Below are 23,937 nucleotides of genomic sequence, written 5' to 3'. Positions count from 1 at the left end.
GCACTCCTATCGTTCTTCTTCATTGTCCACTAATACTGCTTAAATATCAATTGCTTACTCACCAACAGTAAGATGTGTGTGTGTTTGTCCAGAATTGTTGGCAACATGAACAGACATTAAAAATGCTCGTAAATTTTCAGTAGCAGGCGGGTGTGCACGTGATAGGGCTTGAAATGAAATTATGAATCTTTTTGTACTGGATCAGGATTCGGACCCACATATTTACCTTTGGAGGAGACCCAGAGAAGACTGCAGTCTTGGGAAAAGGAACGAAATGATTGAACTATACTGTTCCGAGAGACTCATATCCTCGAAAGAGGAGATACGAATTCGAATCACAGTCCAGCACCAAATTTTTCAACGTCTCTAGTTCAATCAACTACAAGTAAAATAAGAGCCCTGTTCCTTTAGACGTCTATCAGTTCATCAAAGAAAATAAAATTTTCTAATGTAAGTAAGTTTACTGGCGACATTATTTCTGTTTACCCTGACCTCCAACTATGTCATTTTCCAACGTAAACCGACTCTGCCCAGTTTGGAATGAAGGAACGTGATGTTTAATGCGGATTCTGGATTATAACAGCTTTCTCTTGAGGTTACCAGAGGTAAAGTAAATCTGTTTGTGCCTCTTAAAAGTAAATGCCTGAACCCACGCATTGCACTTGTGATAGTTCGTTCCACCAGACTATTGTGGCCACATTTCCCCACCCCAGGAGTGTGCTGTAATGGATGATGTGCTTAGCTTACAAAACTAGTCACGGTGGAAAAAAACGCTAGTCTATTAAATGGTTAAGTTGAAGCAAGCTTCTGACGTGGAGATTATGCTAGTCTCGTGTCAGCAGGATGTAAAGACTCTTCTAGGCCTCATAGCCTCGATTTTAAGCCATTTTGAAATTGTCACTAATTCAGGAAATTTCTTAGTTCGAGAAAATCCACAGTGATGTGTGAAGTTACCAGATAATTCGATTATCACCGTCATTATTACTATAATGTTCTTCATACAGCTCGTGGAACACATGTGCTTGAAGATCATTTAAGGCCTTTTGGTCATTATAGAAGTAGTTACCCAAGAACAAGTTCTTTCCCTGCCTATGGAATCCTTTTCATGTTAATATCAAACATCACCAATTACTCGTAGATTACATTACGAGTAAAGTAATTGATGAAGACGTTACTTGATAACGAAAACGCGCCGCCTTTCTTCATTTACTTCCGGCTAGAAATGACTGTCGTATACTGCCAAACCAAAAGCCGAGGGATCTTACTGCCTTCCGATGTATGTCGCTGTCGGTTCTTCCAAATGATTTGGTCGACGTGACCTATTTCAAGTTGTGTATGACAGAGGATGTTTTAGAAAATCGGTTGTTTTCCTTTGCAATCCAGGTCCAAAATTTTCGCAATATTACTTCAAATTTAATGTTCGCTTCCATAATGTAAGGAAAGTATTTCACAGTTGCAAAACCCGCATCCGACTCACTGTCCTTACACTTAGTCGCTGAACGTAAATTCTAGCTCAGAGTGACGCCAGTTTAAGTAACCTAAGTAGCGAAGACTGTTTGTCAGTGCTCTTTCTCGCCGGAAAATATGCAGTTCACTCATTGGGCTCCATAAGTACACTGTAACAGTAATTTCTGTGTGTATGCAATGCATATGGATTGTAGAGTTTAATGGTGCTCTCTCTTCCACTTCTGTATACAATATGCCTGATCTAAACGGGCCCTTTATCAGTACAGGCCCTAGGCGGTGCAACATCATATTGACAACAGTAACGTGCTTATACTGACAAACTCATTGTTCGTTTTACCCGATTTTGTAATCATTTAAGTAAAACAACATGACCTTCGAGTGGGAGACATTTCGTCCCTCTTTTCCTTCTGTGAAATTTATCAGTAAGCTTTTTGCCTTCGAACCAGCGAAATGCGGCAGAGTACGGCTGGTAAACGATTTACAAACCCTGATTTAGTGCCGTTAACACGATTTCTTTAAACATTCTCGTAGCTGAAGGAATTTAGTTTCTTCTTAAATCGTCTTATGCAGCAACGTTCACAGATATCTCAAATAGGAAAAGCTCTTTATCCAGGTACGAAGGTTGTAAAGCAAACTTCCCACAGTTTGTGTCAGGTTGATCTTTTCGTCTGATAGCACTGCGTAAGTATTTTGTCTAAGAGGTATTAAAGTAGTGTTCTTGTAGCTGTGGGAATCATTGGTTGAAAACGAGTTTCACACCAATGAGTACAGTACTGATAAATATTCAAAATGATTATCAACCTAAGTCTGCGTTCATCCACAAACTGAGGCGTATTTGTAATATTGAAGCCAGACTATGTATCCTTGTCTTCCTTCAGTGGGCATTGGAAGGCGTTTACACACACGTATACGAGGGTAATTCCAAAGATAAGGTCTCCTAAGGGACACGCAAGTGCCAACGCAGGCACAAACGAGAGATCCTTAACAGTGTTGGCTCCATGGTGGCAAGGTGATAAAGACCAAGAGTATGGATACGAAGGTCTCAGGTTCGATCCCTCACCAATCCTACGATTTTTATGTTCCGTTTTACACATATTTCCCCTCGGGCAGTGTTTGTTGATGTGAAAAATGCCGAGTTGCACTGTGATCCGAAAGCCACGTAAAACTGTAGGTTCCCCTATTAACTGGCTAGGTAAGTCAACTCAAAGGTCGGATGAAAGCAACAGCATACAACCTCCAACCAGAGCGTGCCTATTAAAGCACTGTGGTGTTCAAACCAATCTTCCGACTGGTGACTGCTCTACATTCTGTGGTTTCCAAAGTTAATGATCTTGGGGTTATTAACATTTTTGTCCTGTCATGCTGTAGCTTTGATACCAGTAAACGTAAGTAACCGGCCGAGCACTGTCACCGTTCGAGTTGTCAAGGTGGTAGACGACGATGCTGTCGACCCCAGTTACATTTTTGGTCATGGCTATGTTTCAGTCCTCTATGAGCCTTTCTGCGTATTTCAAGATATACTTTTATACACTTGGTACGCTTCCAAATTGATATATGATAGAGCTGTATTTAGCAACATGAATCAGATATGATTTACGTGCAATATACCGGACAACACGTCAGTGCAGAGAGATTTCGTTTATGTGTTCGATTATGTGTTGCACGTGGTGCAACAAATATTTGTGTTTTGCTTGCTTCTGTGATAGGTTTCACCCCACTGAAAGCGAGCAAGCTCACGAATAGACTGTGAATAACTGGAATTACGCAATAACACACTTAAAAGTTGTATTTTTGCATTATGTATCCCGATGAAAATAAATGTAAACAGTTTACATGCCTACTTGCTTATTATCGCGCTTCTCGATGCTTTCCTCAAAAAAATTAAAATAAAAATAAAAAGAGAGAGAGAGAGAGAGAGAGAAAGACAGAGAAAACAGATATGTATTTCAAATATCAGCTCAGTGACGCCATGTTCGCCTCGTGATGCAAAGCAAGGATAGTTGATAGGTAATATCTCGTTGTACTAGCGATATGTATGGCTACGGGGTTCTTTGTTTTCTCTCTGCAAACAACTAGAACAGAATTCAGTAACAAAGTGGTAAGAACACCTACTCACTGCGCCAATTAAACACTCAGCCATTCTTGGTTATTTTGTTAATCGTCTGTAATGCAGTAAACATCCTTGATTATTGATTTGTAATTACTACCATTGTTATTGTTATTCGTCACACCACAACAGCTTTCCTATCACTCATTGCCGCCGATGCACGTAACTAATGGATCAGGAAAAATGGAATGTGGGATGTTTCGTCACGGAGAATATACACATTTCTCTCGGCGTCTTATGTTCAGGGTAATATGAAATTCTCAGTAAGAGAAGACGACAACGGGATGCCGGTGATACAGGCAATAATATCCAACTATTTCTGTCCACTTAACACCATGACGACAGACAAATTGGCGTATTTTGATTATAATTCGTTACCCTTCTTGCGACCTCGTTTTAATACCTCGTGGGAGCAGGCATAATATTTTGCTTTTTGAACACCGAATAATAACACACAAAGATAGTAGATGGAAGGATACAAAGAAAAATTCAAACTCGTGGGTGTGGATCCACTTCATCATAAGAAGACTAAACAACAGGGAAACATTACGAAAGCAATGAATACACTGGTTAGTATACATTATTTGTATAGATCTGAAGATGAAAAAGCGCAGATCTGCACAGTGCCCGCATCTGAACTTTAGTTTCTGTCTTAATGGGCATAATTTTTAGTTTCTTCTCTTCTGAATTATCAAATGAATTGATTATTACGTGGTACAGAATCATTAGGTAACTGTGTTTCTTACAGCTTTCATTCGAACCCACATTTTTGTGCGTTCTCGTGCAATTCATGAAATTCTACTTGTATGATCACAAGACTGCACATAGATGCAATCGATTTCGAGGTGAAAAGTGTTTGTTATTGTAGTGTCGCCGCCAGACACCACACTTGCTAGGTGGTAGCTTTAAATCGGCCGCTGTCCGTTAGTACATGTCGGACCCGCGTGTCGCAACTGTCAGTGATAGCAGACCGAGCGCCATCAGACGGCAGGTCTCGAGAGACTTACTAGCACTCGCCCCAGTTGTACGGACGACTTAGCTAGCGATGCAACACTGACGAAGCCTCGCTTATTTGCAGAGAAGATAGTTAGAATAGCCTTCAGCTAAGTTAATGGCTACGACCTAGCAAGGCGCCATAATCCTTTGCTATATATATTGTGGTTATAACATGTATCATCAAGAGCGATGTTCTACAAATGTGGATTAAAAGTTAAGTATTCCAGAAGCTACGTACTTTTCTTTATAGCATTCATTACGTATCCTGTTTCAGACCTCACGCCAGCCTGCGTTAGTTTAAACGCGTGCCTTTCGGTTACCCGTCACTGTGGACTGGCTGTCTTGTCAGTCCACAACAGTTATCTTACTTTTCGTGACAGGTGGGCAAAGTTGATTTCCAAAGACTTTTTATTGTACTGAAATAATCTTTTGTCACAAAGTAACAAGGTAAGTGTTTTATTCGTATATATTTTGTGAGAAACTGTAATCGTGATGGAAGATTACACACCTGAATGTTTGACACAGCTGGTAGGAGAAAACGCTGCATATTAACCAAACCCCGCGCCTCCCTCCGTATCCACCTATGACACGAGCACAGGATTCTCCTCCTATAATGCTACAGAGCTGTTCCTAGCACAGCTGAGAACTGGCAACATCGTCACAAACATTTGGCATCACTATGACAGTGCAATCACTTCCGCCCATCGTACTGAATTGACTCGTTAAATTCACTTGATATTCTCTTTCCATTTGAATGACTCGTGGTATATAATCCTCACGTAAACTAAGACACTGAGACAGATATTTCAATTTTTTTGCTAAAGAAATGCTATTCTTCACATAAGTGACAACTTTAAATATATTTCACGATGCGTTGTGTGGCTGAGCGACTAATACCATGATGAGAGTGGCGTGCTGGCAGCAGTGTGTCCGTAGCCCCGTGATACCGCGCGTGTCTCGTGTTTCAACGGTTAAGAGAATCGTCAGTTCTAATTGTGGTAGGGGTAGCGCGTGCGAGCTTTTTTTGTGTAGTATTTCATGCAGCTGCGAGTTCCCAGAAAAAAATTCTGTAACAAAATCAGAACAAAACCGTTACACATCACATCCTCTTGGCAGCGCGACTCAGTAAGTTGTGTTAATGTTCGTAGATCTCGGCTTTCTGACTGCCAAGCTGCTATACATTACAAGCGTCTCTGAAGAAATTCGAATCGACCGTCAACGATACGAAATTCAATAATGTTCTTCACTTAAGACTCACATGCCAGGGTGATAAGTATGAAGGAAATAAATTGATTAGCAAATCGCAAGAAAATACTTTCAGCTCAAAGTGCAATGGTGAAAAACTTACAATGCTGCACAAAAGGTAACGCCTCTTTCCGCCGCTGACAAGCAAATTTTGGGTTTCTAGGAATATGTAACTTTATTTATGAAATGCCACATTTGCATACTTGTTGAGTATGACACAGCATACAATTTAAACACAGACCCAATCGAAATCTAAGTGAGTAGTATTTTACTAATTCGTGCAGATAGACGCACGTTTCGTGCGGTAGCGTTCTCGCTTCCCACGCCCGGGTTCCCGGGTTCGATTCCCGGCGGGGTCAGGGATTTTCTCTGCCTCGTGATGGCTGGGTGTTGTGTGATGTCCTTAGGTTAGTTAGGTTTAAGTAGTTCTAAGTTCTAGGGGACTGATGACCATAGATGTTAAGTCCCATAGTGCTCAGAGCCATTTGAGCCATTTGAGACGCACGTTTGTGTACAGATACTCAGTTTTGTTAAAACCGACTTTAGTCGTAAGGTTATTTAAGATAATTTTATTTCGCTTCTTATAATACAGCGCACAGCTTTTGTAAGGTTTCTTTTAGTGTTGTTAAAACAATACTAAACATGAGAGAGAAATTAATCGTCAACGATATATGCGAATTCTCTGATGCTATCTGTAACAGTCTGACAATGCACATGCAGTTTATTAATTACATGCATGTAGAAAACTTGTTCTGAGTTAAAGCTGTCAAACAATGTTTGAAGAACAATAAAATGTCATTACCAGACGACAGCTAACGTAGAAAATACTTTTCTGACTATTTTGGCACGATGCGCTCTCCCCATACATAATACAAAAGCTTCGAGACGCATCTGCTGCCTGGCCGTCTATTAAACCGGAAAAGAACAAAATGACACAGAAGTTAGCCTATTTTCCACATGCGAGTATTTTGGGTTGAGAAGTGAAGAGAATTATGTTCAAAGTTCCATTAAATTGATAACTTCAGCTGACAGCAGAATTACGTTTTAAAAAAATGTAGCAGCGAATGTAATAGAACCCGCGACGTCTTATCAACACTACGCGACGCTTGCCATCACGTTACGAGCTGTGATGTAGCTACAGCAGCTCTGGAAGTAAACAACAGTTCCTCCAGAACTTCTGCATTCCACAGTGCTGTGAGATAATGCATATGGCCGGATCTAGACATCTGAGAGACAAACAGTTACAGAATTTCTTTTGCACTGCACGACGGTTTCAACAAACAGATAGCGCAATAGAGCAGTTCAAATGGAAAGGAACACTCTCTATTTAAATTTCTGCATCCTACACTGTTGGCCGTTCTGTGTAGGTGGCAGTTACGTTATTTTATTCCGGTGATTACAGAACAGAGTCGAATGTATGCACTGGGTAGCCAAGGCAGCTAGTTCATGGGATTCAGTCAACCAAGTAAATGAAGGTACTGAACATCCTGCAAACCACTACAGGGAGCCTGTGTGTCAGAATTCTCATCTAATGTGCCGCACCGGTATTATGATAGAGAAATGAGTCATAGAGAAGAGGGTTTGGTGGTTTGTTTCATATGATAATAGTCTGGGTTCGATTCCAACTTCTGCCGATGTTTTTTGATAGGGAGATGCAGATTCTCTTCTCTTCTGGCTACGCCAAGTGAAGAAGGTATAATGGCTTTGTGGTCTGAAAATCACTTTAAACATGATATTCCTTCTCTAGACGTTAGGTGGAACCACTATAAAATAAGGAGTGGCAACATGTAGAAACCAATAACTTTTCTTATACTAATTATTTATTTCTAGTGACGAAACAAACCCTGTGTATGGTCACAGCACACTTATTCCATCTTTTATTTGAGCTTCTGTATGTCGATAAAATTGCTTCTGAACTGGGAATGCAACTCAGACCGCCCTTAACGCGGAATTTAATCCCTTCGTGACAATACAGCTCGACTACAACTTGTTGTTTGTTCAAAACTGCAGATTCCTCAACATCTCCACAGATTGCCATTGAATGGGTTGGAATCCTGGCCCAGTACTAAAGTTTCCACTATGTATTATCAAGCTCTAGCATGAGAACACCTATCTGTTGGTGGATAGTAATTTTTATTTTTAATGCATTTTCATTCGTTGTCTACACCAACGATATCTGACGTTTTTGACTCCCAGTGAGACACAGAACTATTTGCGAGATCGCTGTAAGCTCAAGGATGTTATTCCGATCTGCTGGTGGAGAAAAATCCTGCCTCGAGAATGGATGTGTGTGATGTCCTTAGGTTAGTTAGGTTTAAGTAGTTCTAAGTTCTAGGGGACTGATGACCTCCGATGTTAAGTCCCATAGTGCCCAGAGCCATTTGAACCATTTCAAACGACTGTACCAAGGAGCGATTAGAGGACTTGCTAGACAGCTGCATTATGTAGGTTGCATGGGAATCTGGCGAAATGCAATTCACCTCGTTCGGATACTTTTGAGCACGACTGTACATAAAATCAGAAGTTAAATATCAAATGTTTTCACCAATAGCGAGATCCTGGAACCTTAAATGTCGATAGAATTGTTTTTTGCCTGACTGGGATTCGAAGCCAGCATCTAGCACCGTCGTTTTCTAGCCAGGAACAGACGACAAATAGCTATTGCTGGTTCACCAGTAGCGAGATGGGCGCATGTTTAGCTAGACATCAGGCGACGAAAAGTTCTGTGCTGAATGGAATTCAAACCCCGCACACGTAGTCATGAAGAAACTTTAACTATAAAAATCTTTTCCAATAATAGCTGGGAATGGCTTGTTTGTACTTTCAATGATGTGATGGAAAATACTCTGCTGGCTAGATGTTGAATCCACAACATACCGTCGTTGGTGATCACAACTAACACAATGTCAAACCCAAATCCGTTTTCACAAGTAGGATGGAGAGGAATGTTAGTAAACTTGAAAAGATGTAAGGAAACGTTAGATCTTGTAATGTTGTGATAAAAAGCTCATCATGTGGCTGTGAGTTGAAACGAACACGTTACAGCTGACAACACACGAACAGACGTTGAAAATGCAACTATTTTTCACCAGCAGTTCGGAGTGCACATGCTAGGGCTTGAAATGAAATAATGAATATGTTGTGCTGATCAGGATTCGAAACTAGATAGGTGCCTTTCGAGTACGCCTAGAAGACTTTGCAATCTTCGGGACCAGAGTGAAATCGAATTCTAATCCCAGTCCAGCACCACAACTTTCAACGTCACAGTTTCAAATAAAGTAAGAGCCTTGTGAACTTACATGGCCATTGGTTCATTAAATGAAATACGTTTTCTAGTTTACGACGGCTTGATGACGTAGTCTCTGCCTTACGGGGTTTCTCCATCTGTCACAGCTCACACGAATGCCACTCCGCTCCAGTCAGCAGCGAAGGGATGTTATCTTTACTGCGGATATTGAACTATGGAGCTTACTGGCGTTCTGCACTTGGCGTTACTACGGGTGAAGGAGAGCTACTTGTGTGTGTTAAAAATCTACGCCTGACGAGAGATGTGAACCTACACGTTTTACACATCAATACAAGATTAATCCACCCGACCACAGAACCCCCTGGCATCACATAATTGTGAATTGCAGAGTATTCATTTAGATGTAGATGCAGATGTCAAGGGACGCGTAACAGGAAGGAGGGCGGGATCTGGGAATGGATAGAAGTGCAGAAGAGCAAAATATAAGCGTGAAATGCTTGCAAAGTATTGCTTACTTAGATGTGTGCCACAGTTCGTTTTATCTTAGGACCGAGAGATAAGAAGGACTGTTCTCAGAACGAAGAATGGAGGAGATCAAAGAATACGGTTTCATAGGTGTTGAGAGGAATGATAGAGAGTAAAGACAGCAGCAATTAAAAGACAAAATGTAGCGTCATTGTAAACCGCTAGATTTGTTTATAAAGTTTTGGGGGAGTGGAATAGAAGGGCACTTGCGGCGATAGTGTCAGAGAGAGAGAGAGCGTGTGAGAGAGAATAGAGGAGATATTAACAACGAGTAAAATAAATGTTCAAATGTGTGCGAGATCTTATGGGACTTAACTGCTAAGGTCATCAGTCCATAAGCTTACACACTACTTAACCTAAACTATCCTAAGGACAAACATACACACCCATGCCCGAGGGAGGTCTCGAACCTCCCCCGGGACCAGCCTCACAGTCCATGACTGCAGCGCCTGAGACCTCTCGGCTAATCACGCGCGGCGAATAAACATAACATGAAATCGTTTGCGTATTATGTGGAAGACGGAGGGTGTATTCATGGATGGAGGGGAAAAGAGAGACGTGTTTGAAATAACAAAAACTACTGTGACAGAGTCCATCTACGCTGATTAATTTGTAAGGATGTAGACAGGGAGTAAATGAAATCCAAACAGAATACTTAACAAACTGTATATTCAAAAGAAACACACTTGAATTAACAGGGCAACTCAAAGGAAAGCTAACCCATATTCTATCTTTTCTATTGCCAAGCGATCTTCCACTAGCTCCCAATGAGGAAAAATGACGAAAAAGAAGACGTAACAAAACATTTTATGGACTAATATTTTATCCAGAATCCTTCATTATTTTGTACTTCTATCACACGTCTTGGCATAGAATGTATAAGCCGCCGGACGTAACAGCCTGAAGAAGCAACTTCCTCCCAGGCTTCCAGGACGCAGTCCCAAAGAGCGTCCATAGTAGTTGGTTGGTTTCGTGGCCAGTTCTCTGTTAATGTTGTGGCAACCTCTGCCCACATGTTTTCCATGGAGTTCACAACAGCCGCCCGTGGCGGCCAGTCCATGACGTTGACGCCAGTCGTGGAGAGCCGCTGCTGAACAAATGCTGACTTGTGAATGGGAGAATGGTCCTCTTCCAATGTGACGTCTCCTTCTGCGTACAGCATTCTCACCAACGGAGGCATCACATTTTCCAATATGTGGGCATACTGCACGCTGTCTGGAGTTCCTTCTATCCTGTGAAGAATTCCCGCCCCTCTCGCAGAAAACCAACCCCAGCAGGTAACAGATAGCCGGCCACTTCTTCTCGTCGTGGTTACATATTCGCGTCGACGGCTAGTCCCTTGCGGCCTATAAACGATTCGTGAACCGTCGTTATTGATGGGAAACACCTTCTCATCAGTGAAAATGACTTTGTCCCACGACGTCCTCAGATGGAGCTCCGCAAATGCTAGCCGGTATAAAACGTTGTGTTCGCTGAGCTCCTGTTTCACGGCAGATCGTCGTGCATGCAGTCCAACGTCCCTCAGCCTTCGGCGAATCGTGTCACTGGAGCCGGGGAAGTTGGTCTCCCGCCGCTACTGCTTCGCGTCCAGAAAGGGATTTTCTCTGCTCCTAGACACTAGGTCCCTGTCTTCCTGCTGTGAGATCGCTCTCTTCCTGCCTGAGCCAGGAGCCCTGTTGGTGGAGCCTCTTTCAAGGCAGATCCTCCAACATCTCGTTGCAGTGGTATGTGGTACGCCATACCGTCTGCCAGCTTCTCTGATGGAACATCCTCCTTCCTCAATGAGAGCGACGATTCTACCTCAGCCGGCCGTAGTGGCCGAGCGGTTCTAGGCGCTTCAGTCTGGAACTGCGCGACCGCTACGGTCGCATGTTCGAATCCTGCCTCGGGCATGGATGTGTGTGATGTCCTTAGGTTAGTTAGGTTTAAGTAGTTCTATGTTCTAGGGGACTGATGACCTCAGAGGTTAAGTCCCATAGTGCTCAGAGCCATTTGAACCATTTTTGACTCTACCTCGAATAGACCTCTCCCAGTGAGCCATTATGGCAGACAGCCTGATGTGTATTTCTGCTTGCCGCTGTTATACTGATTCCAGGAGAGGAGGTAAACGTATTTACGTCAAACGGAGCGGCAGAGGCGGAGGCATGCGGCGCAGCCGTGCTGGCTCGTCCCGGGCTGCTGGCCCACTAACGCCACCGCCAGCTCGCTCACTTCCGTCGCGCCTCGGCCAGCCTGGCTGGTCCGTAGCTCGCGAGCCGCGGCTAGTACAGACCCGGGTCGCAAGGCCACGATCACCCCTTGAAGGATGAAAAGTTACACCTAACCTACCCAAGTCTGTAGTATAAACTAACGCAGCTAGAGCTATTATGCTATAACATGTGGAGGCACACCTACAGTTGACGATTCATTCAAATATTTGACGAACAATACTTTCTTGTAAGCGCTTTGCATTAGATGTAGCCTTAAGAAAACCTGGACTCAACCACGACAACTAAGCAGAATGTAAAAGTAAACAGGTTTGGCGGCAGCTTCTCCAAATAATAGTATATACTTAGTATATAATACACGTTTTGTGCACTTATAACATGTACTCAGTGTCTCTGAAACAATTCGTGCTGCACGACGGAAATTACTTTCTGCTGAGGCACTTCATTTCCATCTCAATGATACACGACTACTAGAGAACATTGTTCTTTGCGGCAGTCAATCCACTTTTAAATTAACAACATCGCAGACATTAGGCAACACGTTACTAGGGATGAGGAAGGCCTTAACGTTTGCAACTAAACATGCTACTCCTAGCTACTACTGAATATGAAGTTGATTATTAACATGTCTTCATAACCATGTCTACGGCGTTCGACTCTCAGTCAGCATAGACGTTTTCGTCATCTTATTTCTAGTTAAACGTGTGCACATCTCGCTGATGGTGAACCAACATTGGACATTTCTCCTCTGTTCCTGGCGAGACAGCGACGGCGATACGCGCCGGGTTCGAATCCCAGTCAGGCAATACAACTTCAGTCGTCATTTGAGGTTCCAACCCCACTACTGGTGACAAACTGTGATATCCAAATTCTGATTTTACGTGCTTATTCAACAATCCGATTAGGTGCTGGGTTCGCATCCTTATCCCCAGCATTACATAATGGCATTTCAATTTTAAACATGTGCATCCTTTGTTCCTTAACAATGCAACACTATACAACGTCTTTCGAGGTTAATTACCAAGAAGGTAATTGTCATGTTAGGGTTCCTGCTTTCGTACAAACATTATCGTCATTTACGTTCAAACTGAGAATTGATAATTGATACTGGTGCAAACGTCAATATTTGACGTCTCTTTCTGCCTAGTGATCGAGTCTCGATAAGGCACAAAGCTTTGCTTGGTTAACAATGGCTTTACGTTCTGGGTTTGCATCTGGATCCAGAACGAAGACATTGGCCATGTCATTTAAAGTACAGCTTTGTGTACAAGTAACTGTTGATGAGTAATGTGAACAATGATATTACTTATGATTCGCTGTTAATGTTGGGATTTCTGTAGAGTGCTTGCCACTGTTAATCACGTTTTCTTTTAACTGCTTAGTATTACATGAAGTTGATGCGAAACCACCCCCCGTTGAACGTTGAACGACGTTCAGCATGTGTTGGGTAAACCTTTTAGACAGCAAAGAACTTGTTTCCAATTGCCATACAACTTTATAAACCCATAAACTGTCTCAAATATTTAATTGTGTCTAAGGATTACTGAACGATTTATGTGACAAAACTAGTTGTCCCATTACGTTTGAAATGTCACTTATTGTAATTAAGTTTAGTTTACAAACGTTAAGGACTGTCTGATCTCTTCTGTACTCTCATGGTGGTCCTTTACATCTGGACGGACAGTCATAAAGACCGGTGTTCTCTAGTAGTCCCTAGCGGTACCCATTGTGTATCTTACAAAGACTGTATTGTGGAGGGTTGGGACGATGTGCAACGCAGATATGCTATGTTGGTTGCATACATACAGGTGCAGCCTACACGTTGGAATTCAGGTGTGGTCCACTTTTTTTGCTGTCGAGTGTACACATCAAATTAAGTTGGTGCGGAACCCTTATGCACCAGTCCTACCCGCACTTGACAGATTTTTTGAATGTGTGGTACTGTGTAACCACAGTGTCCCTTGAAGTACATTTATAATAACTGAATAATAAGTCAAGTTAATTTCAAATATATAATGAATTAGTTTTCTCTTGAAGTCATCCATCAATATTACGATTTTTTACGACCAATTGTATCACGGATTATTGTAAGTGATCTGCCTCTAACAGAATTAATATTTCTATGAACTACCTTCAGCAGGCAAAGTATTATCTTCCTTATATGCAATTTTTAGCCAAATAAGTTAAGTCTGAATTGCAGAGAATTTCAAAATAACCGTTGAACTCCTGTGTACAACGTGTTGTTAGGTGTTAGGCCGTAAAACGTGCAGTCAGATCTGCATTGTTCTCGTCTTTCTACTGGAAGAGATACATTTGCGCTTAGAAGTTGGATTGGAACTGTTAAGGATCAGGGTTGTGTTTTTTCTCTTTAACTCATGTTGAAACCGCCATTTTACATATTGTGTTGCACTACGAAAGTACGCATTATTATGCGTACTCGTATTTCATTGACAGTATTACAACTGGGTTGTTTTTCATTCAGAGACAATACATATCGGAGACTATTTTCATTGCATTAATAACGGAGTCATAAGTGCTATGTAGCCTAAAACGAAACTATCACAGGTAGTACCGCTTTCATCTGTCGACTCTTTGCCAGAGTGGCAGATCTTAAAGCGCAGGTTTCCTTAAACGGCAGCAACTGAAACAGAAGTGAAGACATCCACCCATAGGAGTCACGTTAGTGATCACTGGACGTCACTTTAGTAAGATAAGAGTGTCACGAAATCCGTCCCGTAACAGACCCTACTCTAAAGGTGCCAGGACTGACTCTTCCCAGAAGAGACTGGCGTAATTTCGACGGGATTTGGACAAACCACGATATCTGAAACAAGAGCCTAACTCACGGGCGAGCTTCAGAATGTCCCCGCTGTGACCAATGAGGAGCTGAAGAGCAAACAGTCGTCCACCTGCCCCTGGTTTGTCCCGATACATCCTTCAGGGGATGCGTTAAAAGATATCAACGACCTCACCACTGTTGCATTGAAATGGCTGACCCACAGTGAGTTTAGTTTGTGGTAAATCGACAAAACAGATACGTGTTCCTTTCGTTTAAGTTTTTAATAGTTATTATAATTTTTAATTTATTTATTGCAATGTGTGTAAGTTCATTAGAATAAATAAATAAAATATTAATCTTCTTAATATAGGTTTATACTGTCAGTGTGAGCAGTTTTTAACTCTAACATGCAGTTCACTTGGTGTGGAAATCAGCAAGTGAGGTGACGCAATGGTAATACAGTGAACTAGTATTTGGATGGCAGACAAAGAAAACCTGTTTCCAGCCATCTTGATGTCTGTAACCACTTAAGGCAAATACTGTAACGGTTCCTTTACAAAGACGCGGCCAATTAGCTCCCCCCTACATTCCAAATCCGAGGCCGTGAACTCATTATCGATGGAGTGTTTCATTCATTGCTTTGGAGTAGGGATTATCCAGTTCCATGGTGGTATCTAAGCACTCAACAATAAGGTACTTCTAGTCAAAATTTTTCTGACAAGAGGTCTTCATGTTCGGGTTCTATTTAAGCTGGGAACATTCGAACATCAGTCTTGCTGTAGCTATGTTACAATACATTAAGCAAGGTTTGAACGACGAACCGGAGGTGGTGCCCGGCAAATTGTGCGAATCGATTAATTTCTTTTGCAAAAGATTTTAACTGGGCTGAAATAAACGCTCAGCTAATGACGCCATTTGCATGTGCACCGTTCGCATTTTACGCGCAAAAACAGTAACCCTCGTTCGGATGCTACATGCAAAAACAGCCTTCCTTAAATAACTCCGGGGTAGAGCGAGACTAATGGCTCAAATTTGGTCCACCGGTGAATCGGATGTTGAAAAAATCTTGCTTCGTTTCGTTTTTACTTTAAAAAAACCCGTTCTTCTAGAGGTTTTTTAAGCGCGCACTTCTGTACTTTAAAACTGTTCGAATTTGCTCAAGCTTTCTACGACGGTAGATAAAAGGATACAGTCGAAACCAAGTTCATCCAATAATCTTTATCCGTTGTCAAATTTCGCACCAGTCGCATACGAATGGAGCTACTAGCGCCACTATGAAGATGAAAATCAGGTTTGCTTAAGAACACGCGCTATAACGATCATGAATATTAGTTACCTTTGAGATTGAATGTGGTGAGTTGATGTTAGCCAAGAATGTATTTAAAGGGAAAAAGCTGCAATTAACAACATCTCACTGGGTTTGAACGAAGTCGCGTAGTAGAGCTACGAAAAGCTGGACTTCCCTTTTGCAGTACTACAGAAAGACTTGGTAGGACTGTAGCCACTGAACATGATTGCTGGCAGCGGTGGTCTTGATAACGTATAGTCGCAAGAAGACTCGACACCGGACGGTCACGTGGCATTACCCGAAGGGAGGACCATCGTGTTCGGCACTTGCCCATGGTACTGTATCTGCAGCAGCAATCTGAGCACCACAGAGACACTACTAACTATTAGAAACCGATTACTTCGAACACAGCTCCGAGCCTTACGCCGTGTAACCTGCATTCCGTCGACCCCAGACAACAGCCATTTGCAACTTCACTGGTGTCAAGCGTGGGCTCAAGACAGGGCTGGATAGAGGTCTTTTGTGTTTTCTCATGGAAGCTGCTTCTGCCTCAGTGCCAATGATGGCCGTGTGTTGGTTATAGGGAGGCCAACTGAGGGCCTGCAACCAACATGTCTGCTTGCCAGACACATTGGATCTGCACTTGGAATTACTGTCTGATGTGCCATATCGTATGAGAGCAGGAGCAATGTGCTTCGTTATCCGATGCATCGTGACTGCAATATAGCCAGTACGGTGATTCGACCTAACGTGCCGTCATTCATGAACAACATCCCAAGTGGTGTTTTCCAATACGATAACGTTCGCCCACATACTGCTGTCGGAACCCAAGATGACCTACATAGTGTTGACATGGCTTGGCCCGTTCGTTCACCAGATCAGTATCCAGCCGAGCCACACATGGCGCGTCACTGGACGACAACTCCAGCGTCATCCACAAACAGTCTGGTCGTTACACCGGTTATTAATGTAACACCATGTCACATTTCCAATGGCTTATCTCGCTCTTACATTAAACTGTCACTTCAATATGCTACCTAGATAAATGTATTCCCAAAATATCATAACTCTTCACTAATTATTTCATTTAACAGTTATTTCTACACTTTATTGGATTATGTAACCACTGAGATAATCTCTCAATCCCTGAAGCTACATTTCGTTTTCTTTCCTTCCCTTCACCCTCCCCTGCTTCTTTTCTTTCAAACAGTGCACGTTGCTCAACTGTTTACGATTATTATTGCTCTATACGACAGTATAATCATTTATTGCTAAAATATTTAGAAAAAACTAACTTACACCGCCCGTTATATCAGAAGCAAGCCTTCTATAAATGACGGATTTCAGCTGCTTTTAGTATTTACAAACATTAACGCTTAAACGTCACCACTGAATTCCTTTGAACCTAAGACGACTGAGAAACACTGTATTGTGTTGCATACACTTCTACTTTGTACTTGCACCATATGAAGTACACTACTGATCATTAAAATTGCTACACCAAGAAGAAATGCAGATGATAAACGGGTATTTATTGGACAAATATATTATACTGGAACTGACGTGTGATTACATTTTCACGCAATTTGGGTGCATAGATCCTGAGAAATCAGCACTCAGAACAACAACCTCTGGCCGTAATAACGGCCTTTTATTCACCTGAGTATTGAGTCAAACAGACCTTGGATGGCGTGTACAGGTACAGCTGCCCATGCGGCTTCAACACGATGCCACAGTTCATGAAGAGTAGTGACTCGCGTATTGTGACGAGCCAGTTGCTCGGCCATCTTTGACCAGATGTTTTCAATTGGTGAGAGATCTGGAGAATGTGCTGGCCAAGGCAGCAGTCAAACATTTTCTGTATCCAGAAAGGCGCGTACAGGACCTGCGACATGCGGTCGTGCATTATCCTGCTGAAATGTAGGGTTTTGCAGGGATGAAATGAAGGGTAGAGCCACGGGTCGTAACACATATGAAATGTAACGTCCACTGTTCAAAGTGCCGTCAATGAGAACAAGAGGTGACCGAGACGCGTAACCAATGGCGCCGGGTGATACGCCAGTATGGCGTTGACGAATACACGCTTCCAATGTGCGTTCATCGCGATATCGCCAAACATGGATGCGACCATCATGATGCTGTAAACAGAACCTGGACTCATAAAAAGAAGACGTTTTGCCATTCGTGCACCCAGGTTCGCCGTTGACTACACCATCGCAGGCCCTCCTGTCTGTGACACAGCCATAGTCTCCGTGCTGTTCGTCCATGCTGCTGCAAGCGTCGTCGAACTGTTCGTGCAGATGGTTGTTGTCTTGCAAACGTCCCCATTGTGTTGACTCAGAGATCGAGACGTGGCTGCACGATCCGTTACAGCCATGCGGATAAGATGCCTGTCATCTCGACTGCTAGTGATACGAGGCCGTTGGGATCCAGTTCGGCGTTCCGTATTACCCTCCTGAACCCACCGATTGCACATTCTGTTAACAGTCATTGTATCTCGACCAACGCGAGCAGCAATGTCGCGATACGATAAACCGCAATCGCGATAGGCTACAATCCGACCTGTATCAAAGTCGGAAACGTGATGGTACGCATTTCTCCTCCTTACATGAGGCATCACAACAACGTTTCACCAGGCAACGCCGGTCAACTGCTGTTTGTGTATGAGAAATCGGTTGGAAACTTTCCTCATGTCAGCACGTTGTAGGTGTCGCCACCGGCGCCAACCTTGTGTGAATCCTCTGAAAAGCTGATCATTTGCATATCACAGCATCTTCTTCCTGTCGGTTAAATTTCACGTCTGTAGCAGGTCATTTTAGTGGTGTAGCAATTCTAATGGCCAGTAGTGTATGAGATTTGTATCTTAAGCGTTTCTGCTGAGACTGTGTGGAGTTTTAGTGTCATTTCTGAGTTGTTGTTGATGACGAGGGGCGAAAGGTGAAACTCCTTACCGGCACACCGTCTCATCCGTATTTAATGTCACTATCTACAGTATCACAGGTCACCACTATGATACATTGCAGGAAATTTCGATCGTTAATTCAGTACACAACGCACACTGTGGTCATCATGGACTGTCTCGTGCCAGCGAAATACTGACAGCGAAAATTCCCTCCACCGGTATGGTACAATCGAGCTGATCGCCACAGTAGAAGCTTGTGTCCGTGACGTCGCCAACAGGGGTGGGTGTTCTAAGGAACAGGGTGCGGCACAGCAGCTGTGGAAATCATTGTATTCAGGACACGTGTAATCTGCGCGCAGCAGCGACTGTTAGCCGCTATTCCACGTCGCAAGCGAACGCCGTGCTCTCCAATTCAATAGAAGCTCAATCAATAGGACGCTGATGCCGCCGCTTACGCCGAGAAGCGGGAATCTGTGTCTGTACACCATGACTCCTCTCGTGTAACCACAAGCTACCCAGTACTAGATAATCAATTTGCAAAAGAACATAATGTGCATGTGGCTTCATGAATACAGGATGTTTAAAAAAAGTGTCGAATACTTTGAGAGGTGGTAGTACTCATCGAAATAAGAAGAGTGGGTCCGATAAACATGGGTCCGGAAACGCATACTTTTCGACATAAACACGTGTTTATAGGAAGGACTGCGAGGTGCTTGGCTGCAGGATATTAGCACAGTAGTTGCATTAGGACTCCGACAAATTTATCGGCAGGGTATTATGATGTCTTACAGTACCCTACCTCCGATTAGGTAGTCTGCAGTGAATTGTGTGGTTCGAATCGTGCTGTATGATACGTTAGTTTTCGTCGTGTTTTTGTCTTATATACAGTACTGTCAATCCCGGGTACGTATGATTGTGGTTGTGCCAAATCCGGATTCACTTACTTTTTACCGTTATTCCTCTGTTTTGTAGGTACATGTAGTGTAGTACATTTACATTTTCTTCCTTTCACCACTTGTTTGCAAGTGAAATGGCGGCTATGATATTCTGCTACGGTGTAGCAAATAAACGTAGCCTGCGAGCCCGTGCCCTGTGCGCCGAAAAATATCCACAGCACAGAGTGCTCTCTGATAAGCTATTCAGCAGACTTTTCCAGCGTCTCATGGGCACAGGTACCCTTGTACCTCGGAAGACTGACATTGGACGGCCCCGCACGGTCCCCACACCTGACATGGGGGAGCATGTCTTACGTTTGATGGATGGAACCTCTGGGACTAGTGAGCGACGATTAGCAGCAACAGAAGGCGTGTCTCACTGAAAGGCGGGGGGGGGGGGGGGGGGCGACAGGGAGGGGGTATTTCATGAACAATTGCTGTATCTAGAGGGCATTCAGGTCCCTAGGCCACAGGATCATGATGTTAGACGGCGTTTCTGTCAATGGCTGTTGCAGAAGTGTGCTGCAGATTCACTGTTCACATCCAACATTACCGATGATCCAGGGTTCACAAGAGATGGTGTTGCGAATTTCCGTAACCAACATGTATGGGCAAATGTAAAACCCCAAGCAATACAGGAAAGAAGGCATCATCATCGATTCTCAGCCAACGTATGGGCAAGGTTACTTGGCAGTAGATTAATAGAGCCATACGGCTACCACAAAGGGTAACTTGAGTGCATTATCTGGACTTTCTCTAGAGGCCGCACCACTGCAGCAACGAAAACAAATGTGGTTCACGCATGATGGCGAACCAGCACAGTTTAGATATTAGATTAGTACTTGTTCCATAGATCATGAATACGACACTTCGTAATGATGTGGAACGTGTCAGGTTAATAAAAGGTGTCTATACAAGATATTACATTACACAAAATATTACATGACACTTAATTTTTATGTGGGGGTTTGGGAAATTACCCACTTACTATACCCAAAAATTCGCCTAATGAGTAGAAGGAGTTGCCATTAAGAAATTCTTTTAATTTCCTTTGAAATGCTATATGGCTATCTGTCAGATTTTTGATGCTGTTAGGTAAGTGACCAAAGACTTTTGTGGCAGCATAATTTACCCCCTTCTGAGCCAAAGTTAGATTTAACCTTGAGTAGTGAAGATCATCCTTTCTCCTAGTGTTGTAGCCTGTACACTGGTATTACTTTTGAATTCGTTCGGACTGTTAATAACAAATTTCATAAGTGAATATATATAGTGTGAGGCTATAGTGAAAATTTCTAGCTCTTTAAATAAGTGTCTGCAGGATGATCTTGGATGAGCTCCAGCAATCATTCTGATTACACGCTTTTGTGCAATGAACACTCTTTTACTCAATGCTGAGTTACCCCGGAATATGATGCCATACGAAAGCAGAGAATGAAAATAGGCGTGGTAAGCTAATTTACTCAGATGTATATCGCCAAAAATTGCAATGACCCTAATAGCATCTTGGTGAATATAAACTGGCAAGTCATTGATATACACTCCTGGAAATTGAAATAAGAACACCGTGAATTCATTGTCCCAGGAAGGGGAAACTTTATTGACACATTCCTGGGGTCAGATACATCATATGATAACACTGACAGAACCACAGGCACATAGACACAGGCAACAGAGCATGCACAATGTCGGCACTAGTACAGTGTATATCCACCTTTCGCAGCAATGCAGGCTGCTATTCTCCCATGGAGACGATCGTAGAGATGCTGGATGTAGTCCTGTGGAACGGCTTGCCATGTCATTTCCACCTGGCGCCTCAGTTGGACCAGCGTTCGTGCTGGACGTGCAGACCGCGTGAGACGACGCATCATCCAGTCCCAAACATGCTCAATGGGGGACAGATCCGGAGATCTTGCTGGCCAGGGTAGTTGACTTACACTTTCTAGAGCACGTTGGGTGGCACGGGATACATGCGGACGTGCATTGTCCTGTTGGAACAGCAAGTTCCCTTGCCGGTCTAGGAATGGTAGAACGATGGGTTAGATGACGGTTTGGATGTACCGTGCACTATTCAGTGTCCCCTCGACGTTCACCAGTGGTGTACGGCCAGTGTAGGAGATCGCTCCCCACACCATGATGCCGGGTGTTGGCCCTGTGTGCCTCGGTCGTATGCAGTCCTGATTGTGGCGCTCACCTGCACGGCGCCAAACACGCATACGACCATCATTGGCACCAAGGCAGAAGCGACTCTCATCGCTGAAGACGACACGTCTCCATTCGTCCCTCCATTCACGCCTGTCGCGACACCACAGGAGGCGGGCTGCACGATGTTGGGGCGTGAGCGGAAGACGGCCTAACGGTGTGCGGGACCGTAGCCCAGCTTCATGGAGACGGTTGCGAATGGTCCTCGCCGATACCCCAGGAGCAACAGTGTCCCTAATTTGCTGGGAAGTGGCGGTGCGGTCCCCTACGGCACTGCGTAGGATCCTACGGTCTTGGCGTGCATCCGTGCGTCGCTGCGGTCCGGTCCCACGTCAACGGGCACGTGCACCTTCCGCCGACCACTGGCGACAACATCGATGTACTGTGGAGACCTCACGCCCTACGTGTTGAGCAATTCGGCGGTACGTCCACCCGGCCTCCCGCATGCCCACTATACGCCCTCGCTCAAAGTCCGTCAACTGCACATACGGTTCACGTCCACGCTGTCGCGGCATGCTACCAGTGTTAAAGACTGCGATGGAGCTCCGTATGCCACGGCAAACTGGCTGACACTGACGGCGGCGGTGCACAAATGCTGCGCAGCTAGCGCCATTCGACGGCCAACACCGCGGTTCCTGGTGTGTCCGCTGTGCCGTGCGTGTGATCATTGCTTGTACAGCCCTCTCGCAGTGTCCGGAGCAAGTATGGCGGGTCTGACACACCGGTGTCAATGTGTTCTTTTTTCCATTTCCAGGAGTGTATATTAAGAACAGCAGAAGACCCAAGACCGAACCTTACGGCACCCCATTTCAGCAGATGTTCTGTGTGTTTTTTCCAGTTCAACCACTCATCAATGCATACACCTAGAAAATTTGAATATTCTACCTTAGGTACCGATTTCTGATCGAAGTCTTTATTTATTAATGGTGTCATTCCATTTACTGTGTGGAACTGTATATGCTGTGTTTTGTCAAAGTTTAATGAGAACCCATTTGCAGAGAACCACTTAATGATTTTCTGAAAAACAACGTTTGCAATTTCACCACTTAATTCTTGTCTGTTGGGTGTCATAGCTATACTTGTATCATCAGCAAAAAGTACCAGCTTTGCATCTTCGTGAATATAAAATGGCAAGTCATTGATATATATTAAGAACAGCAGAGGACCCAAGACCGAACCTTGCGACACCCCATTCTTGATTGTTCCCCAGCTTGAGAAATCATCAGTTTTTTGCATATTAAGTGAACAGCTTATTTCAACTTTCTGCTCTCTTCCAGTTAGGTATGATTTAAACCATTTTTGTGCTGTCTCATTCATACTCTAGTACTTGAGCTGATCTAAAAGTATTCCATGATTTACACATTTTGGTCACAATGTGCAGACTTTTCTGGACCACTGGATTGGACTTTTGGTTACGGGGACAATTGAAGAAATTATTCTACACCAAGCCAATCAACGATGTGCAGACAATACAGAGTCGCGTCTTCAACGCGTGCCAGCAGGTAGAACAACCACCGGGTGTACTTCAAAGGGCGGCAGAGGGCTGCAGTGTCATGAAGGGACGCCACGTTTAACACTTTCTCTAAATATGTGTCTATCGCAGAAAGTATGCATTTCCGGACACAGGTTTATTGGACTTATCTCTGGAAGTATGCATTTCCAGACCCTTGTTTATTGGGCTTATTTTTCTTGTTTCGATGAGTACTACCACCGCTCAAAGCATTTGACACTTTTTTTTGAACACCCTGTATATACAGGAAATGGAGGAAAGCCCAGGCGCGAAAGATTACTCAGAACAGTGTTTAATGTGTCGTTGCATGATGGATCACAGTAGTGGATCTGGAAGCACAAATATAGGAATACGATCTGCAGCATATACACTATCGATCAAAAGTATCCAGTAGTGGACACTGACCTGGACCCTGCCCACCCTTCGCCTTTGTAACGCCTTGAACTCTGCTGAGGACACTTTGGAAGACGTGTCTGAATGTCTGTGGAGGAACGGCAGCCCATTCTTTCTCAAGCGCCAAAACCAGAGAA

The sequence above is a fragment of the Schistocerca serialis genome, chromosome 8 (genome assembly GCF_023864345.2).
Source record: "Schistocerca serialis cubense isolate TAMUIC-IGC-003099 chromosome 8, iqSchSeri2.2, whole genome shotgun sequence".
Taxonomy (NCBI): Eukaryota; Metazoa; Arthropoda; class Insecta; order Orthoptera; family Acrididae; genus Schistocerca; species Schistocerca serialis.
The sequence above is the reverse complement of the archived record's forward strand: the minus strand, read 5'-3'. Positions refer to the sequence as shown.